Source organism: Bombyx mori, chromosome 8, assembly GCF_030269925.1.
Source record: "Bombyx mori chromosome 8, ASM3026992v2".
Taxonomy (NCBI): Eukaryota; Metazoa; Arthropoda; class Insecta; order Lepidoptera; family Bombycidae; genus Bombyx; species Bombyx mori.
In genome coordinates this window covers 1,746,403-1,766,158 of record NC_085114.1, presented here as the reverse complement: position 1 = coordinate 1,766,158, position 19,756 = coordinate 1,746,403, and the positions used below count along the sequence as shown (strand labels likewise).

Below are 19,756 nucleotides of genomic sequence, written 5' to 3'. Positions count from 1 at the left end.
CAACAACCAACGTCCAACCCTCGCATGAGACAGAACTCATGAAAAGGCAAGGGGAGGAGAGTGAAGCGTTTAGTGCGGAGCACATCTCTCCCATCACTCTCCCCCTCGGGACGCCGGGCCAGCGATCGTCGGCGCCACGACCACCAGCCCTCTCGGTCGGCAGGCTGTCCGAAGCCCGCCTAGATGGCGCCGGTTTGAATAGGTTATCCTACAAAAAACCCCGCTGGGTCAGAACCAGCGTGGGTCGAGGATAGCCGGCCTTCCATCACCCGGATGCTCTTGCGTAAAACGCGTGCAGAGCAGCTTGCACGTCGTCTTCTTAGGCCCCCTTCGCCGGGCCCCAGACCGACATATGAGGGGGACCCGAAACACTTAGAGGGCCAGGGCTAGGGCGAGATCTGCCTCCCTGGCCCCCGCTCGACGGCGGCGGGCTTGTGCGTCTCTCACGCGCCCCGCCGCCTCCTTCTGCGAGATGGTGCACTCGCAGAAGTCGAGCATCGCCTTTCACGACTCGTCGTTGCCGAGCATCGATGCCACAACACTCGGCAACGACAAGTCGTTTTCTATTTTTGCGACGAGGACACGGCGCCACCCCTCCCATGCGGAGCAGGCAACGAGCGTGTGCTCCGCCGTGTCCAAGTCGCAACCACAATGGTAACACTCTGCCGTCGGCTCGGCTCCGATCCGGTGCAGGAACTCACCGAAGCAACCATGCCCAGTGAGCACCTGCGTGAGCCGGAAAGTGAGGCGTCCTCTGTCACGATTCACCCAATCCACAAGAATCGGGCGAATCGCCTCGACGGTCCTACGACCAGCCGAAGGATCGGCCAGCCGCCTGGACCATGACTCCAGAAATTCAGATGACATGACACGTTTTAATGCAAACGTCCAAGTGTAATTCCAAAGGGATATTAAGAACACCGTTGAATTTCGCATACTTTTTTTTTAATTCAGTCCACAGTGTCATGTGAGAAATTAATAACTTCTAACACTAAAAATCTTTAAATGACGAGAATCTTTTACAACATCCGATTTTAATAAAATTAAACATTTATTCGGTTTCAAATTGATCTCTGTCCACCGTAAAAATCAGTACAGTAGTTTCCTAGACGTGCACAAACCATGAAGCTGCTAGTATTTTTTTTTAGGTATTTTATGACCTGGTAGTTAAGACCTTTAAGTCATGTCTTATTTTTATTTATCCTTTATCTTATTTTCTTATGAAAAATGATAATATGGAGTGAAATTAAATGAAACGATTAATTTGAGACATTAATCAACTGGGATGAAATTAAATGAAATAATATGAGATGAAATGATATGGGATGGAATCTTAGTAAAATTGTGGTCATTTACTGAGATTTTTCAGTGGACTTTTTGGAGGATCCCGAGAAGTTACGTCCAACGGCTTTGTTTCATTTTCCCACATTTGTGCACTTTCATAGATATTAAACAGTTAATAAACCACCGTCATCAATCAATCATTTAAACCTGAAGAAACACTAAATATGTAGACAAAAAAAAACCAAATCACACAACTTCACTCCTCGCGTTCCCGCCAAAAAGTCCGCTAGTTTATTTTCTATTATTTTTCCTTACCTACCCCTATATATTTTTAATATTTTTGTTTAATGTACATCCACACCGGATGCCACTGTTTTTTGTTTTTCATGATGATGTATCGTTATCGTAGTGGCGAGGCTTGGGACTATGTCCAGCCGCAGTCATCTTTGGGCTAATAGAATAGAATCCTTATATAAATCCTTATATAAATTGTGAAACATACTAAATGTCTTATAGGCTTGTTCTCTTTGGAAATTGTAGCTTACTACTTAGGTTTAACTGAATTTCGAACTTTTTACGATTCGGTCCTACCATATGGCATAAACTCTTGATTCAATTTGAAGTTTAGTGATTCTGGTGAGAAGGGTACTACCAATCCTCTTACTTCGTTGGGGAAAATTCATTCGCCGTTATCGTCCGAAGCCACAAAAACTGTAAAGAATCCGAAACGCCAGAAATTTTTTAAATATTAAACCGTAAAACCGCGAGATAAAATCCGTAAAATTAGTTTAAATTACGTCTACACCTGGAAAATACTATAATGTTAATGTGTCAATATGCAATTTTTCTTTTTAAGGGATTTTATGACCTGGTAACTAAGCCCTTTAAGTCATGTCTTATTTTAATTTATATTATTATTTTTATGAAAAATGATGATATGGAGTGAAAATAAAATGAAATGAAGGTGATTAATGTCAATATGCAAATTGAATGACTAGTGTTGCCTTAGAATTAGTTTTGCTGCAAATAAAGAAGCCCGTTTTCGATCCAACGGCTCACGGGCCAAAGCTACCGGCAGTTCGGCAATAAGTCTCTCGAGTACGCTAAGTGCATTCGATGTTATTCAACGTAAAGTACTGTAAGTGACTCAGCAGGTTCGACGACCTCCGCTGAGTGATCTCGATTCACACGAAGCGAACGCAGATTAGCGCTGTTTTGCAGTTTACTGTAATGACTGTGTAATAGAGGCAAAAGATACTAACCGCAATTATAATTTTTTGCCCCGCAATTGGTAAAAGAGTATTAACGATAAGTAATGTTTAACAGTCCCTAGTGTTTGGTCAATGGTAGAAATTCGATATTTAAATATGGTGTAGACTTTCTAGAATCTAGAGTTTCGATTATGAGGAAAGGCAAGTTGATTTGTACAACTGGCGGTCGTTTTTCATAAAATTAATACAGCGGGCGTGTTGTGGCATATTCAATTATATGATATTCGATTTTGAACTTTCAGCTGACGATTTTAAGGGTTTGTTGCAGGTTCGATTCGGGATCAGCTCGGATGGATGGCGATTTGCTAACAGCTGCCCGAGCGCCAGAGGAGACCTAACAACTCAAGGACAACAGCTTCGCAAATGCATCTCTAAACATTATTCCATAACTAAGTATGATCTTCTCAGCGTATTCGACACTTGGTCGTAAAGCTGGGCCCGGAAAGAGCGTGGCTCAAAAGAACGTTTCTGATTTCATCACGACTGATGCCCGTCACCGTCCTCGCCGAACCCGTCACCTGCGACGAAGGGCTCGGCGAGTAAATTAACCCATAGACACAGCCCACTGAGTTTCTGGCCGGATCTTCTCAGTGGGTCGCGTTTCCGATCCGGTTGTAGATTCTGCGAAGCACTGCTCTTGCTAGGGCCAGTGTTAGCAAAACGTCCGCTTTGAGCCCCGAAATCTCACCTACACGCTACGGCAAAGCTGATATAGTCTCTCAAGGCTATCAGCATAGGTAGGAAAAAAAAAACGGTTGATGATTTGCGATCGTAAACTTCCGAAGGTAGTCCTACTCTATTTTTTACATTTCTGGTATTTGTCTGAAACCTAAATTTCAATGTACAAGCTTAATAAAAACATTAAAAAGAACGGGTGTGTAAAATAAAAATCAAGAGAAGCAACAGAGAAAGTTAGACCTATGGGCAGGTCGCAAGGAATGCGCCATTGAGAGAAACAATCTAAGGAGTGTTCTCGTTAGGTAGGCGGCCAGTCGTAACTTGTCAAGCCAAATTCCTATGCAGTGTGATATGGAGCAAGGGCGACAAGAAGAAGTAGAAGAAATCGAGTTGATTACGCTTTTTAGTATTCTTCGTGAGTGCTTTAGAAGCCATGAGAGATTTGAATCTCTAAAACACTCCGTAGGGTTGGCTGCGAAATTTTCCCGTGAAGAATGAACGTGCTCGAGAAGATAATAGTCACAACACACACTGAAGTAGTTAAATATTTCGCGTAGTAGAAAAAACAACGATTCCTTCATATTCATGGCAACACTACTGTAGTTATTTTTTAAATTGCCTAGAATCGGCTTCTATACCACTATTTAGAATAATATAACTTAAAATATTAAAAATAATAATAATAATCATGTTGCGAAAAGAAAATGCGACACGTGTCACGTAGTGTCTCATTAAAAACACGCGTCCCAAATCCGATGTCATGTCGTGACAGAATGCCATTTATAACGTACGATACGATATACGATTATTCTAAAACTTCAAACAAAACTAAAGTTTTTGTTTTGGTTACAATAATATGTAGTTACTATTTTTGATGTGTTGTTTTTTTTATGTATGTACTCAAATTTCCAATAAGTTGCAAAGACTCATTTACATATAGGAATAAACTTCCTGTTATATTATGTTTATTGCTTGGTGCAGGTGGACGAGCTCACTGCCGACCTGATGTTAAGCGGTTAGCAGAGCCCATAGACATCAACAACCTTACATGAGCCTTGTATGTCGACTGGATATTGGCCATGAATACTATGCTATTGGGTACGGTTTTGATACTGATCAAATCAAATCAAATAAAAAAATAATTTTATTCAACATAAATGAAAGTACATACTTGTTGAACGTCAAAAGAACTACAGCCAATTCACAAGAACTAGCCTCCGTCCTGAGAAGAATTAGCAAGAAACTCATCGGGCATGTCTTTTTTTTTTTAAATATGAAATTATTATTATTATTTTTTGTTAATATTAGATTTTTTCGATCGAAGTCAATATTTTTGTTAAAAGTAATCTTTTATGCGAGTGTGGATATACCTACTTGTTCTTGCCTCACGTTTGTTTTTCCACTCTTAGACATTGCGAGTAATAAATAAAAGTTGCTTGGTTGTTGTCTATCAAAAGCTTGTAGTTACTATTTATATTTTGATTTCAGAAAAAAAATAAAACGTATAAGAATGTGGTACGAATGATTCGCATGTCATTGTGTTGGTTAGTATAAAATCAATAAATAACAGATCAGGAAAGCCTCACCGTCTTCGGGTTACATTTTCAAACTTTGTGATTGTGTATCACCCATCTCGTTTCTGATAATTACCTCTAGGCTCTTCAAGCAGCCGTCACCGTTCTCGTCGATCACGACAAAGCGATTTGCCGAGCCAAGCCAATTGCCGAGTCAATTTGAAGAGCGAACTAACCCACATAGACACTACCCACTGAGTTCTCTCGCCGGTTCTTTTCAGTGGGTCGCGATTGCGATCCGGTAGTGGATTCTGTGAAACAATGCTCTTGCTAGACCTACCCGTCCTCGTGTAGCTGGAATTGTATACTAGCGAATAAATAGGTAAAGAAAAAACATCTATAATTTGTAATATACTTTTCGTCGTTATAAAATCGTATCGCTGTTTGTAAAAGGCCGCGTGCTACTTTACATTTAATGACAGACCGACTTTGATGGGCGCAGTAAAACCCATACGTACATATCAAAATTTAAGGATACGAAACTTTATTTATAAATTTACGATTACGATGTAACACGGACAGTGTAAAGCGCTTTTAGTTTAGTAGTTTCACTATTTGGTTCTTTAGATCAATGGTAAAATAAATAAGTCTACATATTAAACATTCATTTAGCTTTCATGAAAAGCTAGTTTTTGTGAAAGCCAAAAAAATACACTCCGAAACGGCCAACTTAGAAAGAAACTTTAAATCAGATGACGAAAATTCGAGTTTAAAACTGTCAAATTACTAAAATAGATATTTATTTTAAAGGTATACAAGTATAAGTGTAAACAATTAAACTTCATTGGTATTTGAGATGATTAGGTTTTTTTAATTTAGAATTTGCTTAGCTTCTTAATTTCAATGATTATATCATTTATAACCTTAACCATCTATAGGAGCCATGTTACTTTACAGTTTCGTCATGCTCGGCTCACAACTTTGTCATGGCTATTTTTTTTATTGTCCTAGCAATTAGACGAGCATACGTCCCACTTGCCGGTCAGTGGTTACTGTTGCCCGTGGACGCCAGCAAAGCCAGGGGCAGAGTTCAAGCCCCTGCCGACTACATCTGTGCTATACAAATTAGTCAGAGATCTGAATTGAACTGAAGTCATCGTGGCCTAAAGGATAAGACGTCCGTTGCATTCGTGTTGAAGCGATGCACCGATGTTCGAAACCCAAGCGGGTACCAATTTTTCTAATTAAATACGTACTCAACAAATATTCACGATTGACAAGGAACAATATCGTGTAATAAAAATCAAACCCGCAAAAATTATAATTTGCGTAATTACTGGTGGTAGGACCTTGTGAGTCCGCGCGTGTAGGTACCACCGCTCTACCTATTTCTGCCGTGAAGCAGTAATGCGTTTCGGTCTGAAGGGTAGGGCAGCCGTTGTAACTATACTGAGATCTTAGAACTTATATCTCAAGGTGGGTGGCGCATTTAAGTTATAGATGTCTATGGGCTCCAGGAACCACTTAACACCAAGTGGCCTGTGAGCTCGGTGCTCGAGCACCCATCAAAGCAATAAATAAATAAAAAAGATCGGATCCTATACAAAGAATATTCTGTCCCGATATTCATGAACAAACAGAGGAGACCGCAGCCGCCACATTATTTAACTTATCCCAATTCCGAGTACTTAAAGGCGAACGTTATACTAGTGACGAATTAAAAGGATAGGCACTTATCATTATCATTGAAGTGAGACGGTTCAAATATGATAATATCAAAGAGACGTTCGTACAATGGCCGCCATTCTATAAGTACATACAAATACAAAGGAACAAAGCCGTCAGTCACTGAAGTAAGTGTACGTAATATATAGCACGTTACATACGTAAAACGTTAAGTTTTCTTTCACGCTCATAAAGCATATTCTAATAAGAACTACAGAGACAAAACTAGTATTTTTTCAGTGTCAACTATATAAAGGTGGTCGAATTTGAGTTAATGTTAAGGGAAAAAAATAAACAAAAATAAACAATATTCAATTTTTTTGGAACTTTTTATTGACCTATTTTTTTATTGCATTTCAGTATATGTAGACGATTTCACAGCCCACCTGGTGTTAAGTGGTTACCAGAGCCCATAGACATCTACAACGTAAATGCCGTCACCCACCTTGAGATATGAGTTCTAAGGTCTCAGTATAGTTACAACGCCACCATTCAAACCGACACGCATTACTGCTTCACGGCAGAAATAGGCAGGGCGGTGGTACCTACCAGTGCGGACTCACAAGACGTCCTACTACCAGTAAACCTTGTTACCTAGTCAGTCGAATTCAGAGTTATCCTTGCGTTGTCGTAAATTAGGAGACGTTGATTAATATGACCGCTGACTATGAAATTAGGACTATCAATCGGCATGAATTTTGGGACCTAAATCTCAAACGAATTTTTACTATAGGGCGTTTTATCATCCCGCACGAGTAGGTACCACCACCCCGCATATTCCTGCCGTAAAGCAGTAATTCGTTTCGATTTGAAGCGTTAGGCAGCCGCTGCACTAGTAAAGACATCGAGATGAATTCCACTATACAATCTTGAGACATGAGGTCTAAGCCTCAATAAGTGGTCAAGACCCGCTTGAATGTATTGAATTCGGTAGGTTATGGACATCACAACGTGAATGCCGCTGCCCAAAGCCACAAGATAAAATCTTTAATTTTAATAGTAGGTACATACAACAATTGTCGTATTCTTCGAACCAGAGCAGACAAGTTTTATATCATGGACATCATGGATGGATGTATTGAAAGTATTCTTGTCCCATAATAAGAAAGGTTTCACATTTCGTTGATACAAATCATAAAATACATTAAATAAGTCAATAAATTATGTTTTTTTTTCACACTTTCAAATGTTTTATTGACATCTGTTCTGAGCGCTAAGTCTTCAATGAGTTGTCTTGATGTGGTTTTCCGTATTCTTACCATAAATTTTTTTCCTCAGGAGAAAATCGCCGTATCCCCATCTGCGCAGCGGGTGGGATATGTGGGGGTTGAACCTCACTAAAAACTCCTGCCGCTCACAACCGGCGCCCTACCCCGGGTAATATAAGACTTTTCTGAAGTGGTCCGCTGCCACCATAGATATCGGTGTGCTTAGTGCGAATTTTTTAACGTACTCGATAGCCTAAAAGTTAACTCAAATTTGTGTGCAGTTGGAACAGCGCCCCTAACGGCAAACGTAGGCAAAATTTGAGTTAACTTTTACGCTATCGAGAACGTTAAAAAATTCGCACTAAGCACCCAGCTGGTGGTTTAAGTAACATCAAACGAAAATATAACTACATACGTAAATTACAATGAAACATTTTGTACTTCGTGTATATTATTCACTGACGACTTTTTACAATATTAATAACGACACTACTTTTAAGTACCTACATGCCGTAAGTCAACAACATTTCACAAATGAAACTGGACTCTGTTTTAAAGAAATAAAAATGAAAATTGAATTTGAATTTTTCCACGTTACGACCTCGAATCTTTGCATTGTGACCGGAAAATCATAATTTAACGTACAACGAACAAGGTTATAACAATTATTTTATGGTTCTCTTTGTTTTCTCTTTACGTACATATTTCATTTTGTATTTAAATTTTTCGACCGTGAGAATTACGTAACATTTCTGTATTATGCCTTTTTATGCAGAAAATATGCAATCAGTAAACGCGGACATGAGAAATAGAAGTATCACATACTTTGGAGAGATTTTAAATCTTTTTTTTTATTGCTTAGATGGGTGGACGAGCTCTCAGCCCACCTGGTGTTAAGTGGTTACTGGAGCCCATAGACATCTACAACTTAAATGCGCCACCCATCTTGAGATATAAGTTCTAAGATCTCAGTATAGTTACAACGGCTGCCCCACCCTTCAAACCGAATCGCATTACTGCTTCACGGCAGAAATAGGCGAGGTGGTGGTACCTACCCGTGCGGACTCACAAGAGGTCCTACCACCAGTGATTACGCAAATTATAATTTTGCGGGTTTTGGTTTTTATTACACGATGTTATTCCTTCACCGTGGAAGTCAATCGTGAACATTTGTTGAGTACGTATTTCATTAGAAAAATTGGTACCCGCCTGCGGGATTCGAACACCGGTGCATCGCTTCAACACGAATGCACCGGACGTCTTATCCTTTAGGCCACGACGACTTCAAAACTCATTGAAAGGTCGATGGTATTGCATCCGGTAGTAAGAAATTTAGTCGTTTTTTCCGCGCATTTCACGATATCGGTGAGTCAGTACTTGCGATGGAATTTCATTATCGTATCGGATAACGTAAAAAGTTTTTTTCCGCTGATTTCTTACTGGCTTCTAACCGTATCTTCAGCCACGTAAACTTAGACAACATATTCCCCGGAGATTACCTCATCAGGACTTGTGCCCACTGGGTAAATACCCCATTATGTATCCTATGGCTTTAAATACTTAAATGTATGCAGAATTTCATCATGAGCGGTTGCGTATTTGCAAATTTATTTTCAATTCACAATATTAGTATGCATGATTGTATTCATAAATGAGAATGCGTCACTAATGGTGCCAAACTGATTAGCGATTTTCACCAGACGTAAACACGTTAGGGAAAATTAATCATCAAATTTTACTACAAAAGAGAGCACGATTCAAAGATGTAATAAAAAATGAAAAATAGTTTAAAGAAACTAACAAAATACGCTTTTATAGAAAATTCAAATAAAAAATTGAAAATAAATTTCAATAAATTTGAAAAAGCGTGGAGTGCTTTTCAGGATATTATCAAAATAGCCCTTCTACTCATATCTGTTCATAAAATATTTATAACTACTGTTACCATGCACCCCACGCTTTTTTTACAATAAAATCATTTTTTCTTACACTATTTTTAATTCAAATTTATTAAAATTTATTTTCTCTTTTTCAGTTGAATTTTCCATAAAAGCGTATTTTGTTAGTTTTTTTAAACTATTACTTATTTTTCACTTTTTAGTTGAATAAAAAAAATCATTTTTTTTTTATAAAAGCGTATTAAAAAGAAATCAATGGCATTAAACAAAGTCCGCTTCTGCGCTTTCTTTTTCTCATTTTTTCGTCTCTTTCCTGATTCTGAGCTATGATCTAAATTGCAATTATTTAGCTCATTAGCAACTTAAAATTTCCACCCGAACAGACTTGACTCCTACAGCGAGCTATTGAAAAACGTGATGAATATTTTTTGTATACTTGCTTTTCCTTCTTGGAGCGTGAATATAAAGGAATCAAACCGCGTTTTCATTTAGTACATTTTCCTCGTTCGCAATCCAGAAATATTCATTCCAAATATAGTCTTTAAAGCTGAAACGAAGCTCACAGCCCACCTGGTGTTAAATGGTTACTGGAGCCCGTAGAGATCTACAACGTGAATGCGCCACTCACCTTGAGATATAAGTTCTAAGGTCTCAGTATAGTTACAACCACGGAATAGATAAATAAGGTTGGAATGGTAATGTAAGGCGGGGCAAGCGTGCCACAGTTATGATTGTACAAACATAACTCGACCGATTCTTTCAGTCACCGCGTTTAGTGCGCTTTGGACTACTTTGCCGAACAGATCTCCGCTTTATAGTGCCGTGTTGTGCAATTATAACTTGTAAAACAAAAAGTCAGACCTCAAGTATAGAGCGAGGAGGTATATCTTTTGATCGGTAAGTCGAAATTACCATTTAATTACAATATTATTTGTCTAAAACATAAAAATATACTGAGCATTATGAAATTCCAAACATTAACAATATTATTGCAACAAGTTATAAATAGCATACATTGCGCGTTGTGTACTCACCCAATGCACGCAATGACCAAGTCCGCTTCCAATGTACTACATGCATTGCGTTCTCTACACTTCAATCTTTGAAATTTCGGCCTTTGCCCTGATTGGACGGCGCTAGTTTGTCGATAGTGAGGTGACCATGTGGTGAAATAAAATCATCGACAGAATTCTCGACTATATTTACATTTGACATGGATAATTTTTGTATTATTTTATATTTAATTAATGATACCTAGTATATTCTTAGTGAGACGTATTTTGAGTAAAATAAATATGTATTATTATTATTGAATTATTATCATTGAATTAATGTAAAGGTATAATATAAAGGGACATGTAGACCTTTCATTTACGGGTATTTACTATATTGTCTAAGATTTATTAAAATATAAGTAAAATGCTATTTGACTTATGCATTAAATACAAAAAATTTTAGGTTTCCTAAAGAACCTAACGCCAGGGAACAATGGATTGACGTGACAGGTAGAGGAAGCTGGAGACAAAGACGAGTACTATTTGCTCTAAACATTTTACTGAAAATGATTTTACCATAAAACACTTTGTTTTGAAAAATTCATTCGCAATTAATAGCAAGCGCCAACTGCTTAACAAATACGTTTTATTCCAGGGACAGTGATTATTTATAATTAATAAAAGTAAAATATATTTTTTTCAATATTTATTTCGTGTTTCATTTTTCCCCTTTCATTCATCAGATAATTTATCGTAAAAGAATATCGGTTTTATCAAGCACTAGCGTGTATGAACATTTTTATTGCCTTTTTGCGTGTGTGAGTGTGTATGCCTACAGGAGTTTTGTGCTAGTTTGCGAACGAATATCTGCCCTGAGATTTATGTGTGGGTGTTTTTGTTGTGTGCGAAATACTTGTAATCACAGTGTGTGTATGTGTAGAAATTAAAATAGTGGGGATGAAGCGGCGACACTGGTTCTAATACAAAATTAGAGCAAAGGCCTTTCCAACCTTATTTATCTATTCCGTGGTTACAACGGCTGCCCCGCGCTCCAAACCGAAACGCATTGATGCTTTAAGGCAGTAATAGCGGTGGTAGCTGCTTGCGGAATTCGAACATGGGTACGGTCGCATCGCTAAATACGAATGCACCGGGCGTCTTATCCTTTAGGCCATGACACTTCAAAGTCCTATCGGCTATTCATCAGGGGAACGGCCTCGCGACGCCAGCCACTTCCGGCTACTGACTGGCACTGTAGTCGCAATACCTTTCTGATTCTCAAATTACTCTTGTCCCGTTCCTAATTTTACAACCGCAATCTATTCATTTTTAGACTGAGACTTTAGAACTCACGTCTCTGATAGGGTTGCGGTATTTACGTTGTTGTGGGCTCCGGTGACCACTTAACAACAGCCAGTCCGTCCGCCCTTGTATACCTTAAGCTGCTGATATAAATATATCCAGTGAAAAGCACCAGCATTAACTAATGCGTAAACTCGCAACGTAATTACGTAGCTGAGCCGTTTGCTTGTGTGTTGTGCGTTGTCAAACAAAAATGGATTGTTGTCTTTGGTATGTGTTTAAGAAGCGTTTGACACCGACAGTACTGTCGGCGATTGTTTAATCATCGCTACTACAGCTAGAGTCCGTCGACCCTGATGGAAGCGACTGTACCGATGTGTCTTCGTTCTCGTTAAGCATTGACAGTGGTAAACACCTCGTAATTACCGCTATACCGTACCTACGTGTGAACATGCTACAGAATTCGATATGGCTCGACCGGTAGGCAGTGGCTTGGCTCTGCCCCTGCTGAAGTCCATGGGCGACTGTAACCACTCTCCATCAGGTGGGCCGTATGCTCGTCTGCATACAAGAGCAATAAAAAAAAACTTGGGACACATCAGGAAATCTTCCTAAGCATTCAATGTGTAGCGTGCAATACTGGCACATCTTGCCTTAAGCACGTCATTTCGGATCCTCAGGATCCACTAACGGTGCTTTTAGGTACCTCAAGCACCGGTCATCGTTTCTGTCGAAGCTGTTGTTTGCGACGAAGGGTTCGACGAGTAAACTAACAGACACAGCCCACTGAGCTTTTTGTCGGATCTTCTCAGTGGGTCGCGTTTCTGATCCGGTGGTAGATTGCGCGAAGAACTGCTCTTGCTAGAGTTAGGGTTACGACGTAAGGTGTGAGGCCCGTGAGGTCACCTACTAGTTCGGTGAATCGGTAGAAAAAAAGGGAGAAGGTTGATTTCATCATAACACAATAGTATACATATGTAACGAAAAATCCTTATTATTTAAAACTCTTTAGTATTTAAAAAGGATTTTTCTTTAGTGTCATTCAGAGTCATTCAGTGAAGTCTTCATAAAGTAAAAAGAGAGTTCAGTTTTGTATAGTTTCTCAATAATTTTTAGTGTTTAATTTTACATATTAATTTTAAAAGAGTTGTTGTTTTCTTCTTATATCTTACAGAAAACACAATTAAGTATTTTATTATTTATTCATTCTGAAGTTCTCCATATCGTTATATGAATTGCTATTATTGGTTGCAAGAAATATAAGGCTTTTATGTGTTATAGTTATATTTTATATTTCACATTTACTCACCCTGTATGTCATGATTTCATCATGCTTAACTTACTAACGTACTCAACAAATGTTCACGATCGACTTCCACGGTGAAGGAATAACATCGTGTAATAAAAATGTAACCTGCAAAATTATAATTTGCGTAAATACTGGTGGTAGGACCTCTTGTGAGTCCGCACGGGTAGGTAACACCACCCCGCCTATTTCTGCTGTGAAATAGTAATGAGAACTTACATCTCAAGGTGGGTGGCGCATTTACGTTGTAAATGTCTATGGGCTCCAGTAACCACTTAACACCAGGTGGGCTGTGAGCTCGTCCACCCATCGAAGCACTAAAAAAAAAGGGTGCGTGTACTTATGTACGCGCGTAAGAAGTTATACTTTATTTTTATTAAATTTATTTCTTTTTTTATTTAAATTTTAATCAATTTGAAAAAAAAATCGATTAAACAACATCCTCAAACACACATATTGGACATCCCTTTCCTTGACATCGTATAAATTCGGTAATTCTCGGTACGGTTCGGAAAGTTCACCTGCGGCTATATTCAGACTCGCCAACTTACGTCGGTCGTATTGTAATGAGCGATTTAGAGGGCAACTTCTGTTAATTTTGTGTCACGGTGCGCGCGCATCGTAAAATTTCACTCTCATCAATTTTCCATAACGCGCCTAAAGAAGTATAACTTCAAAAAAAGCCTATAAAATATGTTAAATGCATCGAAAACTGTGAAAATTATTGGCAATTATCGAATTTCTATTACTTAACGGAGCTTAAAAGAGTAAGAACGAAACGCAGCCCGTGTTTCGGCGATACAATGAATACTGGCACGCGCCCAGACTCGAATCTGCAACATCTTGATTGGGAGGGCGCACACCGCTGGGTCACGAGCGTGCTTCCAGTAAAGTCTAGATTCCGAGCGAGTTGCGTTGATATGACAGGTTCGTTGACCCGAGTGCTTCGACTTCGCTCAATAAATAATCCTTGAATATTCAATGTTGTGTGCACTTGACGCCGCACAAAACGGATATGTTCGAGTGGTTTAAAAAAAAATTAAGTTTCAAAATAATTGCGTTGCAAATACATATATAATGTATTTATTTATTTAAATCAAAATACGGTTTAGCTTTGTAAAACTATAGCAATTGAGTTGCTCTTATAAAGAGAAACAAAATTTAAAGCTATTGCTTCACCATTATTTTTATATCTTTTTATATTTTAATGTTGCAAAAATGCTCTTTATAATCATATGTCTAATGTTCTAATGTTTCAATAATCGAAATTCTATTTATGTCATCTATAGAAGAATGATATAAATAACATATTAACCTCTTTAAGGATTAATCGTATAGAGGTTACACATATATATTTTTTTAATGGACACATTCGCTGTCACCGGGTTCCGAAATTTACGTATGAAATAAATAAAAAAAATTACAAACATTTTCGGTTTTCTAGTCAGTTTTTGGTGGCGAGTAGCCCACTGAGTTTCTCGACGCATCTTCTCAGTGGGTCGCGTTCCCGATGCAGTGGTAGATTCTGCAAAGCACTAAGAGCAGCGCTTCGCAGAATCTACCACTAGGGTTCGTGTTAGCAACGTCGTCAGGTTTGAGGCCCGTGAGCTCACCTACTAGTTAAGGTTACGCTGAAATAGTATCTCAAGGTTCTCAGCTTAGGTAAGAAAAAAAGGAAAAAAGAAAAAAAAGGAAAAATGAAAAAAGGTGGCGAAATTTCGAATTCTGGTCTGAAGGTTGGTGGCAGTATTCATATCGTGATGATCATAGCACCAGTGTGCTTAGTGCGAATTTTTTAACGCGCTCGATAGCGTAAAAGTTAACTATAATTTGTATGTAGTTGAAACAGCGCCCCTAGCGGCCACACCCTGACCCGCGACAACGTTGCGGCGTTGCGACGTCCGCAGCGCGCGATTGCGGTCAGGGCGGTTCGTGGATACCGCACCGTCTCGTTCGAGGTGGCGTGCGTGCTAGCTGGGACGCCTCCCTGGGACCTGGAAGCGGAGGCGCTCGCTGCGGATTACGCGTGGCGATGCGATCTCCGCTCCAGGGGGGAGCCGCGTCCTGGCGCGGCGGAAGTTCGAGCGCGGAAGCTTCAATCTTGGCGTTCCGTGCTCGAGGCGTGGTCTCGCCGCCTGGCGGACCCCGCCTACGGGCGACGGACCGTCGAGGCGATCCGCCCGGTCCTCTCGGACTGGGTGAATCGCGACCGAGAATGTCTCACCTTCCGAGCGACGCAGGTGCTCACGGGACACGGCTGTTTCGGTCGCTACCTACACCTCGTCGCCCGGAGGGAGCCGACGCCGAAGTGCCACCACTGCAGTGGCTGCAACGAGGACACGGCGGAGCACACGCTCGCGTACTGCCCCGCTTTCGCGGAGCAGCGCCGCGTCCTCGTTGCAAAAATAGGACCGGACTTGTCGCTTCCGACCGTCGTGGCTACGATGCTCGGCAGCGACGAGTCCTGGCAGGCGATGCTCGACTTCTGCGAGTCCACCATCTCGCAGAAGGAGGCGGCGGAACGGGAGAGGGAGAGCTCTTCTTCCCTCTCGGCGCCGTGCCGCCGCCGTCGGGCCGGGGGCCGGAGGAGGGCGATTGTCCAGCTCCAGCCCCTATGAGGAGGCAGTCTCCTCCCGGTGATGGTCACGGGGCGACCTAAGGGGGTTGAGGCTGCGCCGCACGCTACCGTCACTCTAGCGCGCTGGCACCAGGAGGACGGGACGGCGCGTCGGCGGCTGCGGACTGCGATGCGGTCCGCATTTTTCGTCGTCGCTGTCGTCGCCGAACATACTGTTGAAGAGCAACCCGGTCGGCGGTGTATCGCGTTCCGACCCGGCAGGCTGGTTCTGGCCCAGCGGGGTATCCCGGAACACCAGCGGCACCGCCCGGGCGGCCTGGTAGGGCCGCCGTACCGCGGAGACTGACGTCGTTGGTCGTCGACTATCGCCTCGACGACCCGTCGGTCGGGCGTCCTCGGGGTGGCGCCGCGTGTCTGGTTGTAGTGTTGACCGCGGGAACCCCCCTACTCTGAACGGGTTCTGACCCCGGACGGAGATCGGACGTCGGGTGTAAGAGTGCAGGGGAGTCGTTTAGTGGGTGGGCCCTAAAATCCTTGGGCCCGCGATCTGCTCTCAACACCTGCAGATCGTTGAGTCTCACATACCCCGCGCGCCCCCTAGGCGCGGGGACCTCGTAGGAGGTTCGGCCCCCGGCCCGAAAAAAAAAAAAAAAAAGCGCCCCTAGCGGCAAACGTAGGCAAGCGTTCTAACTCCATACAAAGAGTTAAATTTTACAGTATCGAAAACGTTAAAAAAACGCACTAAGCACAATGGTGAACACTCCATCACCCGTTAACGTAATACAATTAAGCAAGTGTCGCATTATTGAATCCCTATTTCTTATGCAAAAATGACTGAACGAATGTGGATGGAACTCCGCACAAAGATAGTTTGGATAATGCATACTATAGTTTCTATCATAGTAGATGACACAACGCCGAGTCTATCTACTAGAATAAATACGACTATGCGGTCGGTGGTTCGTGATTTTACATTTTTTTTATTGCCCTAATAGTCAGAAGAGTATACGGCTCATCTGATGATGAGTGGTTATCGTCGCCCATGGACTTCAGCAATGCCAGGGGCAGAGCCAAGCCTATTAGTCGCCTACTGTTAAGTAGTCTCCACAAGCTTCGTTTGAAGAAGGACATGTCATAGCGCTCGGGAAACACCGTGTAGGGGAGCTCATTCCAAAGCCGGATGGTACGTGGCAAAAAAGAACTCTGGAAACGCACTGTGGATGAACACAGTGGCTCCAGGTAGTATGGATGAACTCTACTCCGGTGACGGGCGGTGCGATGGTAAAAACGAGATGGTGGGATCATCTCAAGCAATCCCTAAGAGCACTTTGTACAAACAGATCCACAAAACGATTGTTAGTATATGGTATAGAGTCACACAAGCAACTAGTTTTATTTATTGGCAATTTCACATTTAACGTGAACGAGACCGCGGGGTGGAATTAATAAGCAATAATTATTTAAAAAAAAAACCTCATTTGCTCATAGCAAATGTAGATGAGGGTAGTTAAGAAAGCTTTTATTTATAGCATTAAACTGCTGAGGCAATAAACTAAACAATTGAGTATTAAGTAATCAGATACTGACAGCAAAGTGGTAACCGTAGCCCGCCTTTTTTTTATTGCTTACATGAGTGGACGAGCTCATAGCCCACCTGGTATTAAGTGGTTACTGGAGCCCATGGACATCCACAACGTAAATGCGCCACCCACCTTGAGATATAAGTCCTAAGGTCTCAAATTTAGTTACAACGGCTGCCCCATCCTTCAAACCGAAACGCATTACGGCTTCACGGCAGAAATAGGCAGGGTGGTGGTACCCACCCGCGCGGACTCACAAGAGGTCCTGCCACCAGTAATTACGCAAATTATTATTTTGCGGGTTTCATTTTTATTACACGATGTTATTCCTTCACCGTGGAAGTCAATCGTGAACATTTGCTGAGTACGTATTTCATTAGAAAAACTGGTACCCGCCTGAGATTCGGACACCGGTGCATCGTTCAACACGAATGCACTGGACATTTTATCCGTTAGGCCACGATGACTTGAGACACGAGAACGTCTCAATATAAATCAGATGCATGAATACTTCGCGGCAGAAGTAGGTAGTATCGCGAATACTTGTAAACAGGTTCTATCGGATGTTGTAAATCGCTTACACCAAACCTAATTGCAGTTTACTCGTTGGTATTTCTGTATTTATCTACTCGTCTATCTTCTATCTTTATATTTATTATTATCTATCTATCTTTATTATTATTCTATCTTTTATATATATAATTCTACTATACGTGTGTATGTCACTGAACTAAGCGACTGGACCGATTTGAATGATTTTTTTTCGGGTTAGGGTGGCGCCCTGCATAATTTAGATTCACAATTTACATGTTGCATTTAATAAAAAAATTGGATTAACTTTTGATCACCTTTTGTAGTGTATACCTTACATATTTAACCTATTTTAATTATGAAATTTGGTATTTTTTCTTTATGTTTTTTTATTTTTTATTTTGTGCTCTCAATAGCTCTACTATGAGGTGTTTCAGGATTATCCATTCTTGCTGGGACACCCTGTATATATGTCGATGTGTAACATACACACTTATAGACTTAGATTTCGAAGGAATTTTTGAAAACTTCAGATTACCATAGCAGGTGATTCTTTAGAAGATTGGTGCCGACCAGATCAAAATCTAATCAGCCATTGAACAGCAAAGCGGTTCGACTATACCATATAAAACTGTTTGCTCGTCAGTATATTTTTTATCGCAATTAAGACTTCTTCTCTATACGCGCGGAATTAAGGTTCCTATTCAAACAACGCTAAACTATTTACGTTAGGAAAATCCTTGAACACCGAATCCGAGTCAATGCCGGCAGCAAAACTCAAATAGGTGATGTAAGGGGTGAACGAACTCGGTTCTTTTGTCTGGATTTGAACCCGTGACCCGTAATTCACGGTCCGATGCTCGCGGCTAGCGAGCAGCCGCTAACATTGTTTCGGAATATACGAATGAAACGCATTTAAGTTATTAATGCTGTACGTTGTTGAGGATGAAACTTTGATGTACGTGTCTGGTAGACTCTAGAAGAGTCTAAAGATGGTAGAGTATAAAAAATGCTGTTAAGAAGAAGCTGATGAATCGAGCTTTCACCAAAGTCACCTACATCAACTACAATAATGTAGTATCATAGATTTACATACAGCAGGTATAAAAAAATTTTTTTTTTTGAGACCATTGACCTCTGGCGGCATCGGTTTTTTTAATGTACATTGCGCGTAGGGCCAAAAAAAATGGTAAAATAAATTAAGTACAAACATATTGAATATTTTATTTGCTAAGAATCCAATTTATGTGTTAAAATTAACCCACACAATTCTAATGTAATTCTATTACTAAGCAACACCCAAAACCAACTGTTTTTACTGAGATCGAATTCTGCGTAGCTTATTTTGATTTTTAATTATAATTACGTACATTACGAGTATATGAGTCGTCTATTATCAAAGGTGGCAATCTGTGCATTTGGACAAATTTTTTTTATTGATATGTCAATACAGATTGATTTGAATATAATCGTCTCCTTCAAAGAATACGGTTCAAAACCTGCATTAAATAAAGGTTAATAGTTAACCTGTTATTTACCTAAGATGTCGTTCCGAAGAGTTTTGTGACTGCCGATGGAATACAAAGTCAATCATTTGTTTTTCTGATTTACCAATCATTGTCCAAAAGTCAGATTGCCGCCTTTGATAATAGACGACTCATATGTTTTATTTACTCTATAGGTAGAAAAAAATACCAACGCGTTTGTAAATTACATATAAATTACGTATGATATTCTGAAATTTTTAGAAGCTGTATTATTTGGAGCTTTTGATAAATATTGCTTTGACTGAGGCTTTCTTAGTTTTGGATATACGAGATAGATATCTTGCGTACATATTACCGCGCTGCTTAAAAAGGCATTTTGGTATAATACTCAATTTCAAC

At 40.5% G+C, this 19,756-nt stretch overlaps 1 protein-coding gene across 1 annotated transcript in view; it reads right to left on the bottom strand.

Annotated features, from left to right (window-relative positions):
* Positions 1 to 19,756, bottom strand: part of LOC105841518 (uncharacterized) — a 97,264-nt gene that overhangs the window by 53,040 nt on the left and 24,468 nt on the right. The window lies entirely within an intron of this gene.